This window comes from Bos taurus, chromosome 1 (genome assembly GCF_002263795.3).
Source record: "Bos taurus isolate L1 Dominette 01449 registration number 42190680 breed Hereford chromosome 1, ARS-UCD2.0, whole genome shotgun sequence".
NCBI classification, from domain to species: Eukaryota; Metazoa; Chordata; class Mammalia; order Artiodactyla; family Bovidae; genus Bos; species Bos taurus.
In genome coordinates, this window is record NC_037328.1 from 74,850,298 (window position 1) to 74,875,727 (window position 25,430).

Here is a 25,430-nt window from a genome sequence, read left to right on the forward strand (position 1 = left end):
TTATTGGTCTCCCACGTAAACCAAGCTACTCAGCCTCTTTTCTCCACTGAATTTTCCTACTGAGCTATCCTTATTCTATTACTTTTTATATCTTTAATTAATATCTAATTGAAGCTATTGTATCCTGACCCTCGCCGACACCGTCCCCGCTTCAAATACCCTGGATCAGCCGGGGCTGGACCCCAGCAGGTTGCTGTGCCCTTCTCCAGGGAATCTTCCCAACCGAGGGATCAAACCCAGATCTCCTGCATTGCAGGCAGATTCTTTACTGTCTGAGCCACCAGGGGAGCCCTCAATGAAGCTATAGGTTGTATAAAAAAAACAAGATCCATCAGCTACAATTTGTTTTATTGTTCAGTTGCTAACTTGTGTCCAACTCTTTGTGACCCCATGACTGTAGCCCGCTAGGCTTCTCTGTCCATGGGATTCCCCAGGCAAGAATATTGAAGTGGGTTGCCATTCCCTTCTGCAGGGGATCTTCCTGACCCAGGGACAGAACCCAGGTCTCCTGCACAGTAGGCGGATTCTTTACCATATCAGATGCCAGGGAAGCCCATACTCATCTATTAGTGAATATTTATTTATAGTATTTATGGGAACAGATATTTATTGAGTATCAATTATGTGACAGAGATGGTTCTGGTCTCTGGAAATACACTGACGAATAAGAGAAACAAAGTTCCTGCCCTCATAAAGCTTATATTCTAGGTGGAAGGAGATAAGAATTGAATGAAATAACTACTGTCAAATCCTTGCTCTCCATTGTGGTTTCCGTATATTTTTGATCTGTTACAATGGTTGTGTGTGTGTGTTCAGTCACTCAGTTGTTTCCCTATGGACTGTAGCCTGCCAGTCTCCTCTGTCCATGGGATTTTTCAGGCAAGAATCTGTCACAATATCCCCCCATTTTTTAAAGGCAGAAATTTCCGATGGCAATCATGTTACAGATTTTAAAAGTACAACTCATATTAAATATCTCCTTTATTTGTGAATGTATCTGAAATTGATCTTTCCACAGATGATCTTTAAAGGCTGAGTTTGCTGTAGTATGCACTTACACTGTTAATGATGATAACTTCAGTTTATTTAGTTTTTACTCTAAGCCTCACAATGTGCTAAACTCTGTATGTATAACATTTCATGGGCTCCTTAACAATACTCTGCAATAAGGAGTTCTTATCTATATTTAGATGAAGCAGCTGAGACTCAGAGAGGTTATATAAGTTGTCTAAGATCACACAATAGGATGAAAGAACCAGGACTTGAATTCAAGTTCAGTTCAGTTCAGTCGCTCAGTCGTGTCTGATTCTTTGCGACCCCATGAACCACAGCATGCCAGGCCTCCCTGTCCATCACCAACTCCCGGAGTTTACCCAAACTCATGTCCATTGAGTCAGTGATGCCATACAACCATCTCATCCTCTGTTATACCCTTCTCTTCCTGCCCTCAATCTTTCCCAGCATCACGGTCTTTTCAAATGAGTAAGCTCTTTGCATCAGGTGGCCAAAGTATTGGTGTTTCAGCTTCAGCATCAGTCCTTCCAGGACTGAACACCCAGGACTGACCTCCTTTAGGATGGACTGGTTGGATCTCCTTGCAGTCCAAGGGACTCTCAAGAGTCTTCTCCAACACCACAATTCAAAAGCATTAATTCCTCTGCCCTCAGCTTTCTTTATAGTCCAACTCTCACATCCATACATGACTACGGGAAAAACCATAGGCTTGACTAGACGGGCCTTTGTTGGCAAAGTAACGTCTCTGCTTTTTAATATGCTGTCTCTGTTGGTCATAACTTTCCTTCCAAGTTAGCCAGACTCAAAGTCAGGAGTTTTTCCACTGTACTACTCTTTTCATCATTTAGGAGACAATGGCTACAGTTAGCTAATTTTATCCAACCTCAAGTTAGAGAAATGTTAAGCTTTTCTCTGTTTTCTTTGGGTAGACTCTGTTCAGGACATATAGATCCCTATGCCTTGAGTAAGTCTGGTTGGACCACTTTTCTTGTCAAAATCTCTGAGACCTAATTTATCTCAGAGAATGTAGCCACGTGGTTCAAATTCCTTTGTCCAATGCTTAAATATTCTCTAATGGTGACAGGAAGCTCACTAAGGGCAGAAACCAGTAACTTCAATTGTGGGTGGAGTGGAAGGAAAGAAAGATTTTCTGGTATCGAGTTGATAATTGTCTCCTTAAAATCTTGCCCTAAGCTGGCAGGGGGACTGCCACATTGAACAATTAAACAATATTTTGTCTATGAAAGAGCTCTCTGGATATATTATGGATGATTTTACTTTCTTCTGGGAGTTAATTTCTCTAGCTGTTGCATTTCCAATTTCTTTAATATGTGTCATTCACTCAGTTGTGTCCAACTCTTTGCAACCCCATGGACCTCAGCATGCCAGGCTTCCTTGTCCATCACAAACTCTTGGAGCTTGCTCAAACTCATGTCCATTGAGTTGGTGATGCCATCCAATCAACTCATCCTCTGTCATCCCCTTCTCCTCCTGCCTTCAATCTTTCCCAGGTCAGGGTCTTTTCCAATGAGTCAGTTCTTCCATCAGGTGGCCAAAGTATTGGAACTTCAGCTTCAGCATAAATCCTTCCAATGAATATTCAGCACTGATTTCCTTTAGGATTGACTGCTTTGATCTTGAAGTCTACTCTCAAGAGTCTTCTCCAATACCACAGTTCAAAAGCATCAATCCTTCAGTGCTCAACTTTCTTTATTGTCCAACTCTCACATCCATACATGACTACTGGAAAAACCATAGCTTTGACTAGACAGACCTTTGTCGGCAAAGTAATATCTCTGCTTTTAAATATGCTGTCTAGGTTGGTCATAGCTTTTCTTCCTAGGAGCAATTGTCTTTTAATTTCATGGCTGCAGTCACCATCTGCAGTGATTTTGGAGCCCAAGAAAATAAAATCTCTCACAGTTTCCATTGTTTCCCCATCTATTTTCCATGAAGTGATGGGACCGGATGCCATGATCTTAGTTTTTTGAATGTTGAATTTTAAGTCAGCTTTTTCATTCACCTTCATCAAGAGGGTCTTTAGTTCCTTTTTGCTTTCTGCCATAAGGGTGGTGTCATTTGCATATCTGAGGTTATGGATATTTCTCCTTGCAATCTTGAATCCAGCTTGTTCTTCATTAAGCCCGGCATTTCATGTGACATACTCTGCATATAAGTTAAGTAAGCAGGGTGACAATATACAGCCTTGACATACTCCTTTCCCAATTTGGAACCAGTCTGTTGTTCCATGTCCGGTTCTGTTTCTTCTTGACCTGTGTACAGATTTCTCAGGAGGCAGGTAAGATGGTCTGGTATTCCCATCTCTTGAAGAATTTCCAGTTTTTTTGTGATCCACACAGTCAAAAGCTTTAGCATAGTCAATGAAGTAGATGTCACCTGGTCATCCTCCTCTAGACAGGGGCCAGCACTAAGGATAGCAGTGGGACAGAATTCACAACTTAGCTAGAAGGTAAAGATTTCATGAAAGGCATGTACATAATTGTGAAGGGTTTTCTATGGAGAAAAAAAGAGCAATGGTCATGTAGGAAAGATTTTTCCTGGGTTATTGGAACAGTATTCCAAAATTGCTGTTGAAGACTTTAATTGCTTTTGAAGAGCTTTAAGACTTTCAGTGCCCTTTTACTGTGGATGCACGCGATAAATGTCTCCTGAAATTCAGTGCCAGGGAAAATGTGTTTGTCATGATGAACTGATATACTTGTCTCAATAATTAGAGCTTATACATATGTAGTTGTGGGGCTAGAGTGCATGTTAGGTTGTACGTACCCGAGGGGGCAACTGGTAGTGTTTGTTTCCTCAGACAGCTATTGTTGGCACGGGAATGTCATGCAGTGCTCCACTGCAGGCTGCTGATCAGAACGCTGATCAGATGTTCTTGATCATCATGGGGTCTTTTCTGCTAGGTGGGGATGGAGGGTAGGATTTTCTTCAGACATGTTTTGGTGGATCCATTGTGAGTCCTGGTACCTGCTCACTGGGGATTCAAGTTGTCCTCAAGCTTCTTCATCTAACTTTCCCCAGGAGCAGGAAAAGTCAAAGCCCAGACAAGGTAGTTGTGGTGAAGGTTCCGGAAATAGATGTCTAGCTCTTAACCCAGACTTACAAACTCATCGACTGAAACAGATCATAGAGGTTGGCTGTTTTAATACCCTCAAAATGCTGCTTAGTTTTGTGCCTAATATCATACAACTATTCCATGTGAAAAATGATACCATATGTGTTAAATCCATATTTATTAATCTTGTGACATAGAAATTATTTAGGGTTACTCTTCAACCCTCATAGCCAAAATACATACAATATGCTATTTCTATTGTTATTCATATTATGGGAAATATTTTATTCATTTCTTATTTGTCTCCTTTTTAAATATCCCAATAATTCTTTAATTACAAAAGGAGTCAAACTATCATTTCATATGACAGTCAGCTAAATTACCAAAATAAACTATCAGATTGTAAACGGTATAAGGTTAAAGTTAAGCTGGAACTCAAAGGATCTACACTGTATCCCCTCAAATTTAAATAATAGGATACAGTTTATGTTTGGAGATATGTTCTTTAATCTCCAATGTTAGAAAAATAGTTATTCCATTCACCTAAATATTTTACTATAAAAATTATTTATATTTATCCATAATAACTATTATTAGTCATATATTAATTTATGAGTTCAGTTCAGTTCAGTCGCTCAGTCGTGTCTGACTCTCCGAGAACCCATGAATCGCAGCACGCCAGTCCTCCCTGTCCATCACCAACTCCCGGAGTTCACCCAGACTCACGTCCATTGAGTCAGTGATGCCATCCAGCCATCTCATCCTCTGTAGTCCCCTCCTCCTCCTGCCCCCAATCCCTCCCAGCATCAGAGTCTTTTCCAATGTCAACTCTTCGCATCAGGTGGCCAAAGTACTGGAGTTTCAGCTTTAGCATCATTCCCTCCAAAGAAATCCCAGGGCTGATCTCCTTCAGAATGGACTGGTTGGATCTCCTTGCAGTCCAAGGGACTCTCAAGAGTCTTCTCCAACACCACACTTCAAAAGCATCAATTCTTCAGTGCTTAGCCTTCTTCATAGTCCAACTCTCACATCCATACATGACCACAGGAAAAACCTTAGCCTTGACTAGACGAACCTTTGTTGGCAAAGTAATGTCTCTGCTTTTGAATATGCTGTCTAGGTTGGTCATAACTTTCCTTCCAAGGAGTAAGTGTCTTTTAATTTCATGGCTGCAGTCACCATCTGCAGTGATTTTGGAGCCCCCAAAAATAAAGTCTGACATTGTTTCCACTGTTTCCCCATCTATTTGCCATGAAGTGATGGGACCAGATGCCATGATCTTCGTTTTCTGAATGTTGAGCTTTAAGCCAACTTTTTCACTCTCCACTTTCACTTTCATCAAGAGGCTTTTGGGTTCCTCTTCACTTTCTGCCATAAGGGTGGTGTCATCTGCATATCTGAGGTTATTGATATTTCTCCTGGCAATCTTGATTCCAGCTTGTGTTTCTTCCAGTCCAGCATTTCTCATGATGTACTCTGCATAGAAGTTAAATAAGCAGGGTGACAATATACAGCCTTGATGTACTCCTTTTCCTATTTGGAACCAGTCTGTTGTTCCATGTCCAGTTCTAACTTTTGCTTCCTGACCTGCATCCAAATTTCTCAAGAGGCAGATCAGGTGGTCTTAATTCATTAAGGGACCCTCAATTGTCTGCAGTGTACTAAAAAGAATACAAACTAAGAAGATATATTTCTAACCCACTAAAGAGCATAAAACCTGCTTCTGGAAATAATTCAAATATTCTTAAATAATTATAGAAGAATAAAGAGTGTAATATATGAAAGAGCTAATTTTTTAACTTATATTTTCTTAGTACTACACTAATCTAAAATTGATATCTTTGAAGTCTACTCAGAGTTGAACTCAAATAAAAGCTAGTTACTATCCTGCTTATTATTTTTCCCAGTTGTGGCCTACTCTTTGCGGCCACATGGACTGTAGCCCACCAGGCTCCTCTGTCCATGGAATTTTCCAGACAAGGATACTGGAGTGGGTTGCCATTTCTCAGCCTTGCTAGAAAATATTTAACCAGAAAGATAGATTCTGAGTAAAACTAGTTTAATAAAAAACAGAAACTGGTCATTTTGTAAAAATCCAGGTTTATAGAGAGAAATAGAGATATGTCATAATGCTTGCTTTGTCAATAGTTTTGTTTTGGGTAGGCTTGCTTAATCAATTTATTTACCCTTTTGAGGAAAATACACTGCTAGGCATCACAGTATGCAAAGGCAAAGCAAACACAGGGTTGTTTCTTAAGGAATTTCTAGTGTGGAGGAAGAAATAAACAGCAAACAGAGGAAGGATGAATCTATGGAAGAGCTGATATTTGAACTGGCCCATGATGGAGTTGAATACATTAGAAGAGATGCAGAGGATCTACTTGGCTACAGATGACAAATTAACAAAAGCTCAAAAGTTCAAAGATCTATGTTCAAGTAAAGCACATGCTGGCTCACAACCCATTCTCTACAGTTTCTGAGAAGCTCTGAAAATCGTTGTTTCCTTCCTAAGTTACAGCAGACTTACTTGGTGGCACAACTTGACCTGAACTGACACAAGGCTGTTTATAAACTTTACTTACTCCACTTATGAGAATCTTTGTAAATTTTGCTGCAGAAATATCAATGCTTTTTTATTATAAGTCCTGCTCCAACATGAAGGCAATGGCACCCCACTCCAGTACTCTTGCCTGGAAAATCCCATGGACGGAAGAGCCTGGTAGGCTGCAGTCCGTGGGGTTGCTGAGGGTCGGACAAGACTGAGTGACTTCACTTTCACTTTTCACTTTCATGCATTGGAGAAGGAAATGGCAACCCACTCCAGTGTTCTTGCCTGGAGAATCCCAGGGACAGGAGAGCCTGGTGGGCTGCCGTCTATGGGGTTGTGAAGAGTCGGACACAACTGGAGTGACTTGGCAGCAGCAGCAGCTCCAACATACAGAGATTTTGCTAATACTTTAAACATTCACTGTACTACTTTTTAAAAATACCACCTTGTGTCCTCAAAATCCAAATTACAATACATACCCAGTGATAGGTATTTCAGATATGGAATTGTGAACTTGAAGTAATTATATGTGATGGGATACTGGAGAAACTGTGGTCAGAAAGCTAGGTAACAACTGTGCCAGTTTTTGAATGTCAAGATAAAGATGTTGGAAATTCTTTTTTAAGCTATAAAGAACCATAATAAGCTTTTGAAGAAGGGAGTGAAATATTCAACAATGTTTTATCAAAAGTTTTGTTGTATTCCTGAGCACACATTATTTTAAATTTATTTCCCCAAACAGTTTTGAAACTAGGGATATTTTCCTTTGAGTAAGATAATGATGTCAGATGAAATACCTTTTGAAAATAGATATATACATCCATCATTTATTTCCTTGTGAAGTTTTTGGGAGAAATAGGGTTAGAGAAAGCAATTTAAGATTGTGAATGAAGCTTGCTAATACAGCTTGTGCCACCTAAGTCTTGCCCAGGTTTGATGTCCCTAAATTTCTGTTTTGAAAATGCAAAAATTGCTTGGGAAACCAAAAAAGTCCATCAGAAGCAATAATTTATTTATTTGTGTTCTTATTCCCTTCAAAATAATGTATCCTAATTAGATTAGGAAAATGAAAAATTAAGGATGTGTATGTGTGTGGTGTATCTTTGTGTGTATGTGTGTGTGTGTGGCTGCAAAAGTTTGGGAATTAAAAAACTGAGTCTGGAAATTACCCATCTCAGTCTTTTTTTTCTTAGAATATCTGGATACTTGATTGATCTTGCACTTTTCCTAAGCTTGTAAAAATTGATCCTAGAACCTCAGGAATAAGAGTCTATTTTATTTTAATTTTTAAATATGTCATTTGAGGGTCTGGAAGCACTGGTAGGCATTGTAGGAAAACTGTGAACTGGTACACTTTTCAAAAAGAATACTTGGTAGTGCCTTGGAGATACTGCTTAATCCACTTCCTGGAAGTAGTAGTAGTATATCAATCCCTAGAAGTCTGTGCAGGGAATCAGGATATTCCATCCAATCCTTGATGCTTTTCTAGAAAATTTTTCCATTTGACTTCAGAAGAACTGTAAATAACAATAGCATGTTTACAAACATTTTATGGCTTTCACTAAGATCCGAGAATGAAGCACATACATTGGGTCATGAAAGAAGTATTTGTTGATGTTATGACCTTAAGAGTATTTGCCATTCTAATAAATTTAAAAAAAATGACTTATATACAGCAGAAACCAATACATCATTGTAAAGCAATTATCTGCCAATGAAAAATAACTTAAAAAAATTACTCATAAACATAAAAAGATGCTGATTTTTTTAAACAAATAATATTTATTTCTGATTTTAAAAGTCTTCAACAATAGTTGTAGAAAATTTAACACAAAGATGTAGGAATAGAAATTAATGATAATGTCTATCGAGTGTTTCAGTGTTCCCCAGGCACTATGTCTCTAGCTTTACATATACTATTGCCCGCCAGTCTCCTCTGTCCATGGGATTCTCCAGGCAAGAATACTGTAGAGGGTCACCATGCCCTCCTCCAGGGGATCTTTCTGACCCACGTATTGAACCCTCATTTGATAGTAGGCTGTTCTTTACCGCTGAGCCACTGGGGAAGCCCTGTACTCTGTTGCTTCCCCTCCATTGCCAGTAACCACCATACTCACCAGTGGGAAGTAGCCACTGGCACATTTTTGTGTCTATGCTCACAGACTCTTTTACCCATGTGTGTGTGTGTGTGTGTGTGTGTGTGTGTGTGTGTATTTAACATATATGTAACAGTTGAAATCTTGGTGCTGGCTGTTTTTTCACCTTCGATGTTGGTCTTTTTGATAGTTGTACCTGTTGACTGATAAAATGGCTAAGGCATGGTTTTGGTGCTTGCTAATCCAGAATTTAGCCCTAATGCTGAGTGTCTAGGTGATACCTTGAATTAAAAATGACAAATAAATAAACAAAAAACACTCTCCGAATAAGCGGGCATCATGCTAACACCTCCTCCTAAGCAGAAGCTACTTATATTCCTCAGCACGAGGTGTCAGTGACGCATCAGGCATGTGGTGGAGAATGAAAGGGGGACTGATTTTCCAAATTTTCTCTTCATTTCTTTGCTTGTCAAGTATCAAATTCTGAAACATTAATAACCTTAAAGCCTTACAATCCATCTTTAAGAAAGATATTTACATTTACATATTATAAATTTTATATATAGGGATGACCAGTGGGTGATTTATACCATCTCCTGATTTTAAAAATCCTCTTTAGAAATGTTCCAATCCTTATGAATCAGCTCGAAGATCTTGGGATAAAGGAAATAAGAAACTCTTATTTGTGAGGCATCTATAAGTGCTAAACTCTGCATAAAACACTCACTTTTCCTTTATTTCTTTCATATTCTGTTGCCACAACAACTCTTCAAGGCAGGTCATTAACCTCATTTCACAAATGAGAAAAATGAAGCTCAGAGAAGTTCATCTGTGCTTGAACACACTCAGCTGGTAACAATGGGATTTGAGCTGAGGAACTTACAGCTCAAATGTTTCCTGTGAGACCACTGTAAAGATTGACAGTTATAATCTGTAGGACTTGGAGTGGCCTTCCATCCAAATAAGAAAGGCAACTAAAATGTAAAGAGAAAAAGGAAAAGGAATCATCACTTAAATTAATTTTGTAGTTATATACCATCTTGCTGGACTTCCCTGGTGGCTCAATGGTAAAGAATCCGTCTGCAATGCAGGAGACTTGAGTTCATTCCCTGGATGGGGAAGATCCCCTGGAGGAGGGCATGGCAACCCACTCCAGTATTCTTGCCTGGAGAATCCCATGGACAGAGGAGCTTGGTGGGCTACAGTCGATAGTGTGGAAAAGACTCAGACACGACTGAAGTGACTGAGCACACACGGACACACCATCTTGTGGAGGCCCAATTCTTTTCCTTATAGAACTTTTAAAAGCTGAGATGTGATTCAGATATTATAAAATTCACCCCCTGTCAAGTGTACAGTTGAGTGGTTTTGTATATTCCCAAAACTGTGCCACCATCATCACTGTCTATTCCAGAAAATTATATCAACCCCAAATGAAATTTTATGTCTATTAGCAATCATTTCTTAGAGTTTTGATGAAGCAAAAATCCTCAAAACCTTTCTTCTAAAAATCCAATTTTCTAAGTTTCTTTCCTTAAACAAAAATGGTTCCTAATTACCTATACAGCATGTAGCATAGACGTTATAAAAATAATCTCACATAACAGGTGATTGATGTTGCTGTTGCTGAATATATCTTTAAGTTGAAAAAGATTATTAATGGCAAAGTTTTCCCAAAGTGATCAATGTCAGAACAGCACCCCCCCCCCCACACACACACCACTATCATTACCACCGTTAATTGAGCACTCTTCGGCAGGCTCTGTGTAGAGATATTTATTTTATTTGATTATTAATAGCCCCTCCATTGTGAAAATGAGAAAAAATGGAATTTGGAGAAGTGACATCACCTATTAAATGTCTGGGTTGAGAAATAAAGCCAGGTCCATTCTGATTTGAAAGTGCAAGTCTTGTCCACTGTGCTTTCCACCAAGTGAGAGGAAATGGATCCAAAGAGAACATAGCTCTAAGATGAAAATAATCTTTGAATCTAAATGAAAAATTTACACAGGCCCAGATGCCAAAGAAGGTTATCTAGTGCTAGCTACTGGAAGCTTTATCCCAAAATTTACATATCCAAAGGATTGGGTACTTGCATAAAGCTATAGAAACCAGGTATTTCTGATCTTTCCATTTTTCATTATTTGATAATTAAACTGTCAAACCAGAAAGGGAAACAGTTGTGCAGTATCGAAGTATAAGACATTTCTGATGGCTACTACAGAAACCTGTTCTCCTAGGTCTTGGTCTATTGGTCTTCCAGGATGATTGTGCTAGGTTAGTCAATGAAATTGTTCCAAATGCTGCTTTTCTCCTGGTCTGAGTTTCTTTTCACTCTTATCAAGACCTCCTTTATTTTTCTCATGCTTGAAATCATTAGGTCGGTGTGTAATTTATTTTCAGGAAGGATCAAATGCATGACGTATGTTGTTTTTGTTTATAATTTCCACGTAAGTTTATAATAAATTTGATTAAGGCCTTATCTGCAGATGAACTATAGTATATAGTTAACTCAGTCTTGAAAGTAACCTACAACACTGGATGAAATATATATTCAATTCGGCAGCTAGTTATCGACCTTCCTTATGTATTGAGCAGAGACTGTGTATGAAGGAAGGTGATATTTCATGGTTAACAAACCTCCGAATTACCATTTCCTTTCCATTCTCTCTTGTACACTGGATTCTCAAATACTGACATCTTTGACATCTGAGTAATTAGAAAATAGTATCTTATTGTTGGTATATTTTGTAGTTCTATCTTTTTAATTGAAGTGTAGTTGATATATAGTTATATCAGTTTCAGATAAACAACAAAGTGATTCAATAGTTTTATAGATTATGTTTATTCCATTTAGGGCTTCCCAGGTGGTGCTAATGGTAAAGAACCCACCTGTCAATGCAGGTTAGATGTTAACAGATGCGGGTTCGATCCCTGGGTCAGGAAGAACCCCTGGAGGAGGGCATGGCAACCCACTCCAGTATCCTTACCTGGAGAATCCCCTGGACAGAGGAGCCTGGCAGTTTGCAGTCCTTAGGGTCACACAGAATCGGACACGACTGAAGTGACTTAGTACATGTTTCATTAAAATTATAAAATATTGGCTCTATTTCTTGTGCTGTACTATATATTCTTGTTTATTTATTTTATACATAGTAGTTGTACCTCTTCATCCCCTACCTGTATCTTGCCCCTCCACCTTCCCTGTTCCTACTGGTAACCACTGGTTTGTTCTTTTTATGTAAGTCTATGTTTGCTTAGTAATCTTTATTCATTTGTTTCATTATTTTAAACATAAAAGTATAATGTACAGTATTTATCTTTAATTACATCCCATTTGTGTCATTTGCCTTAGGAGCCAGGTCAAAAAAGATTTTTGTCAGAGTGTTCTCTACCTATATTTTCTTCTAGGAATTTCATGGGTTTTGGTAGTCTTACATTTAGGTCTTTAATCCATTTTGATTTTCCTTTGTATACCAGTGTGAGAAAGTGTTATAATTTCATTCTTTTACATGCAGCTGCCCAGTTTTTGGGCTTCTCTGGTGGATCAGAGGGTAAAGCATCTGCCTACAATGCAGGAGACCCGGGTTCAATCCCTGGGTCGGGAAGATCCCCTGGAGAAGGGAATGGCAACCCCCAGTACTCTTGCCTGGAAAATCTCATGGACTGAGAAGCCTGGTGGGCTACAGTCCATGGGGTTGCTTCACGTGCGTGTGTGCAAAGTCACTTCAGTCATTCTGACTCTTTGCAACCTTACGGACTGTAGTCCCCCAGGTTCCTCTGTCCATGGGATTCTCCAGGCAAGAATACTGGAGTGGGTTGCCATTTCCTCCTCCAGAGGATCTTCCCAACCTAGGGACTGACCCCCAGTCTCTTATGTCTCCTCCATTGGCAGGCAGGTTCTTTACCACTAGTACCACCTGTTTTCTTCTAGACTGTCCAAGTTTTTAATATTGATGAACTCTTTTGTTTGAGCTTGTCTACGTCCTTTATCTCTCCTTCAATTCTGAAAGATAACCATGTTAAATAGAGTATTCTAGATTGTAGGTTTTTCCCTTTCAGCACTTAAATATATCATACCACTCGTTTCTGTCCTGCAAAGTTTCTATCAGGTGCAAAGGTTATCCCTTGTATGTGAGACATTGTTTTCCTGCCTTTAGAATTTTCTCTTTAAGTTTTGTCATTTTAATTATGATAGCTCCGCATATGAGTCTGTTTGAGCTCTGTGCATTCTGTACCTGGGATATCTGTTTCTTCAGGTTTGGGAATTTTTCAGCCATAATATCATCAAATACATTTTTAACACTTTCTTCCTCTCTTCTTCTGGGACTGCTATGATGCAAATGTTAATATCTTGATGTTATCCCAGAGGTCTCTTAAACTGTCCTCCCTTTTTTCTTTGATTTTTTTTTTTTTTTGCTCTTCTGATTAGGTGATTTCCATCATCCTATCTTCCAAATCACTTATGCATTCCTCAGTATCACCTTGTCTGCAGTTATTCCCTTCTATCATGTTTTTATTTATTAGTTCTCACTGGTTCCTTTTTATATTTTTTGCTTTCTTGTTAAACTTCTCACTGTGTTCATTTGTTCTTTCCCCAAGTTCAATGAGTATATTTTTACTAAGGCTTTGTATTCTTTATTTCTGTTTTATTAGTTGTTTTTTTCCCCAGGGTTTTTATTTTTTTTTCTTGTTCTTTTGTTTGAAATAAACTCCTCTGCTTTATAAGTCTGTGTAACTTCCTCTGTCTCTATGAAGTACTTACCTATTCCTGTCTTGAAGGGGTGTTCTTGTGTGGGAGCATCCCTCTACAGGCTGTGTGTGCCCAGTGACTTTTGTGGCAGAGCTGGATGAGGAGTGAGCATGGATCACATCTTCCCCTGGGGTGTGATGCAGTTATCACTTTGCTGGGAGGTGGGACTGGAGATGGAGGGACGGAAGCCAGAACTGGTTGTGAGTTGGGTTCCTCCTGTTCTCAGTGGCTGCCACCATCCAGTAGGGGGTGAAGGAAGGTCCTGAGGTGCTGGAGCAGAAGCCTTGAGAGTTAGGTTTGAGCTGATTCTCTTTTCTCTGGGTGTGCACTTCCCCCTCTCCTGGCAACAACACCTTTACCCCAGAGGGGAGCTTTGCTGGAGCTGGAAGGGCCTGATTGGGTGCATGGTGTGGGCTAGGGCAGGTCCTGGCATGGTCCTGGCACAGCAGTCAGAGTTCCAGAGAGCTTCTAATCACTGCTGCCAAAAACACCAGCAAAGGCTGCCCTCACCCTGTTCAGATGAAATGCTGGGCCCAGCTGGCCCTGTCTCCCTCATATGTGCAGTCTCCTTGGCAAGGCAGCAAGCCGTTGCCCTACCTGGGAGCTGCTCCAGATCTAAAGGCACCAGGACACACACTGGGGCAATCGCGGGACACTGGCCAGAGCCCTGAGCAGTTTCAATCTGTTCCTCCCCCCTTTCCTAGGAATAAACAAGTATGTGCACGCTCTTCACAAATGAACTCTAGCTCTTCTATTAGCCCCACTGGTTTTCAAACCAGCTAAGGAGACTTATCTTTCTGGAGTCAGGTCGTAGGGCTGGAGTGCCCAGAATGTGGTTAGAACCTCTCACCTCAGGGAGACCTCTGAGTCTGTGATATGCCTCTCCTCTACTGTGTCCCCTCCAAGGGGCATGGGTTCCAAGTTGCTGGTTTCTCTTCCCTTCCTACCCAACTCCCTGTATATCTCCCTTATAGTCTTGATTGTAGGAGTTTTTTTGCTAGTCTCCAGTGTGTTTTCAGTGAGAACTGCTCCTTGTGTAGGTGTATTTTTGATATGTTCACGGGAGGAGATGAGCTCAGTGTGCTCTCACTCCATTATTTTGATCTCTTCCCCTGTAGTTCTTTATTATGAGCGACTCTTATGACTTTTCACATGTTTAAAAAGTACATTATATCTCTTACATTGCTCATGTCTTTCAGTTCTTTATAAGTTATTGTTTTCTAATTTACTGTACAGCTGAAAATATTTTACCCAATGGAAAGCTCACAGTAACAGTCTCTATGTTATCTCATTTCATCAATATTAATAGACATTAATATTTGGTATTAATTTTATTTCATCAATATTTAATAAATAAATTACTTATTACATGTTCTAAGATATAAAATAATTAAAGAGAGATACACTTAAATGTCTAGGTAAAGGGGCCCATAATCTCTTAGGAAATATATACATTTGCAGGCAGAATAAGATAAATTCTGTGGTAGAGGGACTATAGTGTGTTAAGAGCTCAAAGGAAATTGTGATTGATTTGAGGGACAGGGGAGGATACATCAGAGAAAATTTTCCAGAGAGAGCACTGTGGCATTTGTCCTCGGTTGGAAAGAATCTGTGGGATTTTTAGAATCAGAGAAGTGTTCAGGTGTTAGGACTGAGGACACCTATTTGGAAATGTGACCCTATTTTGGTAATGAGTTTTGATAAATAAGCAAACTACTTCCTTGCAATTCATAAGTATTAATGTTTTCTTTCTCTATTTTGGTCCTACTCTAGTGGGTGCATCTGTATTTGTAAATTATATGTCTTCTTACTATGTTGATCCCTTTATCATTATATAATACCCTTCTTTGACTTTTATTACAGTCTTTGTTGTAAAGTCTATTTTGTCTGATATGGACACAATTTGCATGGAATACCTTTTTCCACCCCTTTACTTTTTATTTGTGTGTGTCCTTATAGGTCTTGATTACCCATTCAGCCACTCATTGTCTTTTGATTGATGAATAAACCCATTTACAAAGTAATTATTGATAAATATTAACTACAGCCATGAAATTAAAAGACGCTTACTCCTTGGAAGGAAAGTTATGACCAACCTAGATAGCATATTCAAAAGCAGAGACATTACTTTGCCAACAAAGGTCCATCTAGTCAAGGTATGGTTTTCCCAGTGGTCATGTATGGATGTGAGAGTTGGACTGTGAAGAAAGCTGAGCACCGAAGAATTGATGCTTTTGAACTGTGGTGTTGGAGAAGACTCTTTTGAGTCCCATGGGCTGCAAGGAGATCCAACCAGTCCATTCTGAAGGAGATCAGTCCTAGGTGTTCTTTGGAAGGAATGATGCTAAAGCTGAAACTCCAGTACTTTGGCCGCCTCATGCGAAGAGTTGACTCATTGGAAAAGACTCTGATGATGGGAGGGATTGGGGGCAGAAGGAGAAGGGGACGACAGAGGATGAGATGGCTGGATGTCCGCCAACTCGAGGGACGTGAGTTTGAGTGAACTCCAGGAGTTGGTGATGGACAGGGAGGCCTGGCATGCTGCAATTCATGGGGTCGAAAAGAGTCGGACATGACTGAGCAACTGAACTGAACTGATTGCCATTTTGTTAATTGTTTTCTAGCTGTTTTGTAGTTACTCTGTGCTCCTTTCTTCTTTATCTCTTTTCTTGTGTTTTGGTGATTTTCTTTAGTGTTATTTTGAGATTTCTTTCTCATATTCTTTTGTGTATTTACTGTAAGTTTTTTCCTTGTTGTTACTGTTAGGCTCACATGTAATATCCTTTTAAAATAACTGTTTTAATTTGGTAGCAACTGAAATTTGAATACATTTCAAAGCTTTATTGGAGAAGGAAATGACAACCCACTCCAGTATTCTCGCCTGGAGAATCCCAGGGACAGAGGAGCCTGGTGGCTCTCAAAGTGTTGGAGTTCTGTGCAGCAAAGCTTTGTATATTAATTCTCTGCCCTCACTCCCAATTTATACTATTGATGACACATTTTTACATCTTGTTATTTTATGTAAACCTTAACTAATGATTATATTTCACATTTTACTACTTTTGCCTTTTAACCTTCATGCTTTTTATACATCATTGATCCACTACCGTTATTTACTTTTTCCTGTGAGGTTTTTACTTTCATGTTTTCTTATTAATAATTACTGTAATTTCCTTTTAGATTAAAGAAGTCTTTTTATCATTTCTTGTAAGGCTAGTTCAGTGGTAATGAACTCCTTTATCTTTTGCCTATCTGGGAAACTCTAAATTGTTCTTTCAATTCTGAATATTACCCTTTTGGGTAGAGCATTCTTGATTTGAAGTTTTTTCCTTTCAGCACTTTTCCTTTTCAGTAACACCACTTCCCTCTGCCTATAAAGTTTCTGCAGAAAAATCTTCCGATAGCCTTATGGGACTTCCCATGTGCATAACAAATTTTTCTCTTTCTGCTTTTAGGATTCTCTTTATTCTTAACTTTTACTATTTTAATTATAACATGTCTTTGGTACATGTCTCTTTGGCTTCATCTTAATGGAACTCTCTGGGTTTCCTGGACCTAGATTTCTGTTTCCTTCCCCAGATTTAAGAAACTTTTCAGTCACTACAGCTTCAAATTTTTTCTAGGCCTTTTATCTCTCTTCTCCTTCTGGGACCCTATAATGTGAACATTATCCTGCTTGATGATGTCACAAACATCCCTGAAGATATCTTTACATTTTTAAATTCTTTTTTATTCTGCTGTCTAGATGGGTTCTACTGCTATCTTCTAGCATGCTTATTTGTCCCTCTACCTCATCCAATCAGCTGTTGTGTATTTTTCTGTTCAATTGTCACTTCACTTTGGTACTTTCTTATGTTTTATTGATGTTCTCATGGAGTTTATCCAGTTTCTTTTGAGTTTGGTGGGCATTTTGTGACCATTACTTTGAACTCTATCAGGTAGCCTGCTTATCTTCATGTAGTTCTTTTGGTAAAGTTTTGTCTTCTTTCAATACAACAGGAACATATTCCACTTTCTCTGCATTTTTCCTACTTCTCTCTGCTTGTTTCCATATATCAGGTAAATCAGCTACCTCTTACATTCTTGAAGGTATGGCCTTATAGGAGATGTCTTGTGGGGCTCAGAAGCACAATCCTTCCTGGTCACCAGAGCCAGATTCTCAAAGGGGTGTCTCCTAAGTGAGAAGCATCAGCCTTCCTGTTTGGCAGGGCCATAGCTGGGGCTGCAGTGTGCTGGTGGGAGGGACTGGCCCCCCTCACACAAGCTTCTGAAGGGAAATTTGGTAGTAGCTAACAAAACTACCTGCATACTTGGTGTTTGACTCAGCATTCTCATTTCTAGAATCTATTTTGAAGATATACCTCTAGTAATATGAAAATGCTACACGTTATTTATTGTAGTACTGTTTGTAATTGAAAAATATTGAAAATAACCTAAGTGCCACAAAATAGCACAGTGGATGCCCTTTTGTGCAAAAGAAACCTATGGAACATATATCAGAAATTAAAGAGATCAGTTACCTATAAGGGGTTGTTGGAAAAGGAGTGGAAAGAAGGGGAAATGGGAAATGGGGATAGGACAGGAGGGATGAGAGTGTAAAACTTATTGGAGTATGCTTTTTTGTAGCTTTGACTCTTAGAACCATAGCAAAACATAGCAGGTTTTACATACTCAAATAAGAAACTAATTAAATATAATTAATTTTATTAATAATTAAAATCAACCAATGTAGAAGATAAGAGAAAACAAATGAATCTAACTGGATTCCAAATTAATAACTAAACTACACCGAAGAGAATGGAGAATGGAGAAGAAAAATCTATCAAAAGCCAAATCAAAAATAATATTTTGACCATATAAGATTAAAGACAAACAAATGTGCATACATACTGTACTGTAGTAGTAAATCTGTTACTCTGGTTAGGAATTATGTAACTACTTTAAGTGTATATGAGGGTTGAATCAATAAGTGAATATACTGTAAATAATACAATTTTTTCACTGTTGGGAAAAGAAGTTACAAGTAAGGAAAGGGCAAAGACTAAAATGAAACTCGTGATGATGGATTGCAATCATACATATTAGTCATCTATATCTACACTTATTATTTATGGATATCTATCTATTATACATTTCCATATAGATACATCTACACATAGATATTTCTACATATAGATGTCTCTAAAGGGGGACGTATATACAGAAATAAATATGCTGTATGTGTATGTATGGGTTTGTTTATATGCATATATTTCCTAGCTTTCTCCATTGAGAGAATCTAGGATCAATGACACCCCTGTAAAAATGGGCACACTTAGCACCCAGAGTTTGGTTCATAAATACTATTTTCCAATAAAAAGAATTAGACTAATTGAAGTCTAATTCCAATAAAAGAAGATAAAAGATAAACTTGGAATATCTTGTGATGCAAGAAAATTAAGGAACTTCTAGTAAAAAGACACCAGAGCCAACCAGAAGTATCTCCTAAAGGCTAAAGCTGAAACAATTTGTCACAAAATAAATAATGGTAATATTGGATTATAAAATGAGTATTAGCCTCTCAGTTGTGTCCAACTGTTTGTGATCTCATAGACTGTGGCAAGCTAGGCTCCTCTGTCCATGGAATTCTCCAGGGAAGAATACTGGAGTGGGTTGCAATTCCCTTCTCCAGGGGATCTTTCCAACCCAGGGATCGAACCCTGGTCTTTTACATTGCAGGTAGATTCTTTACTGTCTGAGCCACCAGGGAAGCCCATTAGATTATAACCTATAGATAAATATTCCTCAGATCACACTGTAATAAATAAATAATTGAATAAATAAGTAAGAGGGAAAGAATGGACAGCTCTTGCAGAAGAATTTCCATTACAATGAAAAGAATCTTGAAAATATAAAGCCACTATTAGGAAAACAGCTCAGTAATAATTACTACAGCTAAGACCCACCGATGGATGCTAACATCAGTGGATGAAAGTTTAAGGAGAAACAAGGTATTAGCACACCTTAAGAGTTTCTTCCTTAAGATATTTATCAACTGTAAATGAAGATAAAATACAACTTGACAGAATAGAAACCTAGCAGTCACTATCTTAACCTAGTGATTAATGTTAATATCACTAGTTGACATCATGTAGCCCTTAATAGGGAGAAGGCAATGGCACCCTACTCCAGTACTCTTGCCTGGAAAATCCCATGGATGGAGGAGTCTGGTAGGCTGTGGTCTATGGGGTCCAAAGAGTCAGACACGACGGAAGTGACTTAGCAGCAGCAGCAGCCCTTAATAGGGCTTCTCTGGTGGCTCTGTTGGTAAAAAATCCACCAGCAATGCAAGAGACACGGGTTTGATCCCTTGGTTGGGAAGATCCAATGGAGAAGGAAATGATAACCCACTCTAGTATTCTTGTCTGGAGAAATTCATAGACAAAACAGCCTGGCAGGTTACAGTCCATGGGGTCTCAAAGAGTCGGACATGACTTAGCGACTAAACTACCAATCACTACCACAGCTCTTGATAATGATGTACTGAAAAGGATACAACATCACTTCTGTAGCATTCTTGCTGAAAATCAGCACGCCAGGCCTCACTGTCCATCACCATCTCCCAGAGTTCACTCAAACTCAGGTCCATCGAGTTGGTGATGCCATCCAGCCATCTCATCCTCTGTCGTCCCCTTCTCCTCCTGCCCCCAACCCCTCCCAGCATCCGAGTCTTTTCCAATGAGTCAACTCTTCGCATGAGGTGGCCAAAATACTGGAGTTTCAGCTTCAGCATCATTCCTTCCAATGAACACCTAGGACTGATCTCCTTTAGAATGGACTGGTTGGATCTCCTTGCAGTCCAAGGGACTCACAAGAGTCTTCTCCAACACCACAGTTCAAAAGCATCAATTCTTCGGCACTCAGCTTTCTTCACAGTCCAACTTTCACATCCATACATGACCACAGGAAAAACCATAGCCTTGACTAGACAGACCTTTGTTGGCAAAGTAATGTCTCTGCTTTTCAATATGCTATCTAGGTTGGTCATAACTTTCCTTCCAAGGAGTAAGCGTCTTTTAATTTCATGGCTGCAGTCACCATCTGCAGTGATTCTGGAGCCCCAAAAGATAAAGTTTGACACTGTTTCCACTGTTTCCCCATCTATTTGCCATGAAGTGATGGGACCAGATGCCATGATCTTCGTTTTCTGAATGTTGAGCTTTAAGCCAACTTTTTCACTCTCCTCTTTCACTTTCATCAAGAGGCTTTTCAGTTCCTCTTCACTTTCTGCCATAAGGGTGGTGTCATCTGCATATCTGAGGTTATTGATATTTCTCCCGGCAATCTTGATTCCAGCCTGTGCTTCTTCCAGCCCAGTGTTTCTCATGATGTACTCTGCATATAAGTTAAGTAAGCAGGGTGTCAATATAGAGCCTTTTCCTATTTGGAACCACATGAACTCAAATTGAAAGACATTCCACAAAACATTTGATCAATATTTATCAGAAGTTTCAAAGTACTGAAAACAAGGAGAGACTGAGGGACTCCCGAAGATTGAAGGAGACTAAGGATACACAATGAAGTACAAGGTGAAATCTAACTGGATCCTGAAACAGAAAAAGGGCATTAGGGTAAAAAAATGGTGAAAGTTCAATAACGCTAGTAGTAAATTTGATAGCATGGTACTAGTATACATTTTCTGGTTTTGGTAATTGTACACTGATTATGTGAGTTGTTAATACTAAGAGAAGCTGGGTAAAGAGTATGCATGAACTCTATTATTTTGCAACTTTTCTGTAAGTCTCTATTTCAAAATAGAAAATTTAGAGGGAAAGAATAAATAGAAGAACAACAAATAAAAAAGAAAAGGAAGAAGATAACAAAAAACTCATGCATTTGCTTTTTTGAAAACAGAAGTTATTTTAACTTAATTGGACCACATATGTCATTAAAAAATAAGTGTGGTGCCAATGACTGTTTTTGTCACATCTAATAAGATTGATTTTGTTGCTATCTTTGTTTAGGCTGGTGTAACAAAAGTACCATAGATTAGGTGGCTTAAACAACAAATATTTATTTCTCACAGTTCTAGAGGCTAAGAAGTCTAAGATCAAGGCACTGGCAGATCCAGTGGCAGTGAGGGCTTGCTTCCTGGCTAACAGATAGCCATCTTCTGTTAGTGAAAGGGGAGAGAAAGTTCTCTGGGATCTCTTTCAAAAGGGCACTAACTCCATTCACGAGGGTTAAGCTTCCCAAAGACCCCACTTCCCAATACCTTAGGGGTGAGAATCTAACATATGAATTTTAGGGAGATACAAAGAACCAGTCTCTGATAGTTGCCTTGCCTATCAAAACTATATTTGAGAGTATTTCTAAAGACATGAGATGCAGACCAAGTTTTTACCCTGGCAGTCAGTGGTCTAGACATATATCATAGAACAAAGATACTACATTAGCTATCAGACTGGTTTTCATACTTCAGTTTACAGTTTGGTTTGGTTTCTTTGTTAAATACAGTTGCTTTCCTTTTAATAGACATTTTGCAACTAAATATACTCATTAAAAGTTTTTCAGGCCTGGCAATATTCTTAGTATGCTATTACTGATTCAATGAAGACTTCAAAACAGATAAATACACTGATTAATTAAACAGCTGATGCCAAGAGTCAACAGATTCCAATGTTTAATAGGAACAGAAATATTTTAGATAAATTACCACTTAAAAATCTCAGAACTTCCTCACACAATTATTAACTTTTACAAACTGTGAGTAAATAACTCTATAAAATGAAAAATTTAGATACTAAGAATTTAAATAAGTTCACTTATAATTATATACCAGATTTCCCAATCCCTCTCAGAAAGTGATTAATGATTTCATTTTGAAATCACACGAGTGAGTCAATTACTAGAGTTGGTCCAAGGTCAATAAGAAAACAGAATATCTAACTTAAAAAATTTTAATTAGAGACAGATACTATAATTTAAAATTTGGTTATTACATGTCTTTAATTTAAAATTAAAAGTATAATTGCTAGTAAAAATTTGACTTTTGCTTATGGAATAATGGGTTTCCCTGGTGGCTCAGAGGTTAAAGTGTCTGCCTCCAATACGGGAGACCCGGGTTCGATCCCTGGGTTGGGAAGATCCCCTGGAGAAGGAAATTGTAACCCACTCCAGTATTCTTGCCTGGAGAATCCCATCGAAGGAGAAGCCTGGTAGGCTACAGTCCACGGGGTCGCAAAGAGTCAGACATGATTGAGCGACTTCACGTCACTTCACTTTATGGAATAATAACACAAAGTAGAAAATTTCCAAGTTTTGGTTAGACTAAAATGTGCCTCTTTCCTGGCTACTGCTATTTGCAAGCTATTTGCTTTTGGATGTTATGGTATATGTAAAAATGCAGTCTTCTTAAGATCTGCCCAATAGACTTTAGGAAGACTGCATGGACATGCCTAACTGTAGACTGTGAAACTGGATGTCACCTTAGCAGCTGTTTTAACAAGCATGTACATGAAAATCTGATAAGGGCAAAAGTCTTTATTTTTTTTTTTTTGTAAAGCTAAGTCTAAGTAATACAATTCCATTGATCAATTCTCTTTTATACCTACTTTGGTCAAATATCCATGTTATATAGTAAGAAAATATTTTGCATTGAAATGTTATATGCTTTCTTTGGTTTAATCTGTACTCTTTTGAGAGTTCAATAACACACACACAAAAATCTGTAAGTGTGATTCCCCAGTTCTTTTTTTTTTTTTTCTTAACTACTATGATGATCTGCTCTCTGTGATAAATATACCTGGCCATAAGAATCACTGTGACAGTCACTGAAACAAGACAGCCGACCATCTGAATGTTAACTGTGACAGATTTGGCTTTCCTGCCCTGTTTTCTAAGAGTTTATAGTTCTGTTGAGGGGACAAAAGATTCACACATAAAGCTTTTCTATAATCAAGTAAAAGAGCCACTATGTTAGACGATCAAGAAGCACCTAGAACCCAGGGGAGTTGACAAGAGCACTCCATCTTTCAATGATAATTAGAATCATCAAAGCTCTTTCACGTTTCATCTCACTGAATCCTTGCAACAACCTTGCCAGGTAGGCAGAGAGGTTTATTGTGAACACTAAAATTGATGCTCCAGAGGTTATGGGTGTTTTAAATCAGACAGTGATTTGCTCGCTTTCCTCAAGTTCCCATTCTTTTGCTACGTTTCAAGGAATAGCTTTTCTCTCCTAAAGTATAAAATAGCTCTGGGCACTGGGTTCCAGACCAGAAGAGCTCTACCGGAAAGCTCTCTGCCTCTGCTGCAGCAGGAAGGACTATTTTTAGATGTTTTCCTTTTGCTAATTATCTCTCCCTCCATGGGGAATTTCTACGGGTAAAATCCCCAGATGAGCCAAGTTTCTCACTAATCTCCGAAGAGATTGGAACGACAAGGGCCATGGCCCAGATTGCCCTGAGGCTCATTACCTCTCTAGCTTTAGCAAATTCTTTCAGGACTGTGGAGCCCACAGAACTGGGGTGATTGCACTCAACAAGGGGACTAAGGAGTGACTGGAAGGTGTGTGTGTGCTCAGTCACTCAGTCATGTCCAACTCTTTGTGACCACATGAACCATAGCCTGCCAGGCTTCTTTGTCCATGGGGATTCTCCATGCAAGAATACTGGAGTGGGTTGCCATGTCCTCCTCCAGGGGATCTTCCCAACCCAGGGACAGAACCCAGGTCTCCCGTATTGCAGGTGGATTCTTTACCTCTGAGCCACCAGAAGCCCATGAATACTAGAGTGGGTAGCCTATGCCTTCTCCAAGGATCTTCCTGACCCAGGAATCAAACCAGGGTCTCCTGCATTGCAAGTGGATTCATTACCACTTGAGCTACCAGGAAAGGTGAAAAAAAGTGAAAAGTGAAAGTTGCTCAGTCGTGTCCAACTCTTTGAGACCCCATTGACTATAGAGTCCATGGAATTCTCCAGGCCAGAATACTGGAGTGGATAGCCGTTCCCTTCTCCAGGGGATCTTTCCAATGCAAGGATAGAACTCAGGTCTCCCACATTGCAGGCGGATTCTTTACCAGCTGAGCCAATAGGGAAGCCCAAGAATACTGGAGTGGATAGCCTATCCCTTCTCCAGGGGATCTTCCTGACACAGGAATCGAACCGGGGTCTTCTGCATTGCAGGTGGATTCTTTACCAGCTGAGTTACCAGGGAAGCCCCATGGGAAGGTAGGCCTGGACATATCTGTTTGAGTCTTGGAACCACCCCAAATGACCTTGCCTGGAGCTCAATTCTGAAAGAGAATGTGGAGCCAGTGGTGGCTGAGGGCTCAAAAGACCCTCCTGATGTTCTGGCTTTCTTCCATCACCTTTGAGAGGAAAGAGGAAGAGACTTAACTTTTCCAGGCAACTATAACCTTAAGCTTCAATCTCCAGGGAACCCCACAGGAACTGTGAAGGATCAGCCTAGAGAAGAGAAAGAGGAAAGGGGTGATGAAAACACTTTTCACTCTCTTGCTGGGAAGAGCTAACCAGCTAGTGCGAGGTAGCCCGGAGGCAATGGGTAGAAAGAAAGTCAAATAAGTTTTTGGCTCAATGTCAGGGTAAATCTTAGAATAGGTTTTGTGCAATGAACTACCTGGGAGCTGGTGAGTCTATTACCTGAACTGTGCAAGCAGAGATGTAGACACTGGAGTGGATGCTGGCATTTATGGGAAAGTGAGAGTGATGGAAAACCCTACAGGTTGGAAGCTATGTAATAATACTTGCTAACACTATTACAGTAGTTATTTTGTATTGAGTTTTTTTTTTTAATATTCAATAAAGGTACAAGATGTAGATGCTATTGTATTATTAACTCTTTTAGAGATATGGAAACTGAGGCACAAAGAAGTTAAGAGATTTGTTCAAGGTCACACAGTTAATAGGAATTTTCACTTCAGCTGCTTGTTGCCAGTGTCTG

General features: G+C 39.2%; 1 protein-coding gene across 1 annotated transcript in view; it reads left to right on the forward strand.

The window, feature by feature from the left end:
• The window catches only part of FGF12 (fibroblast growth factor 12), a 612,490-nt gene that overhangs the window by 174,457 nt on the left and 412,603 nt on the right, over window positions 1-25,430 (forward strand). The window lies entirely within an intron of this gene.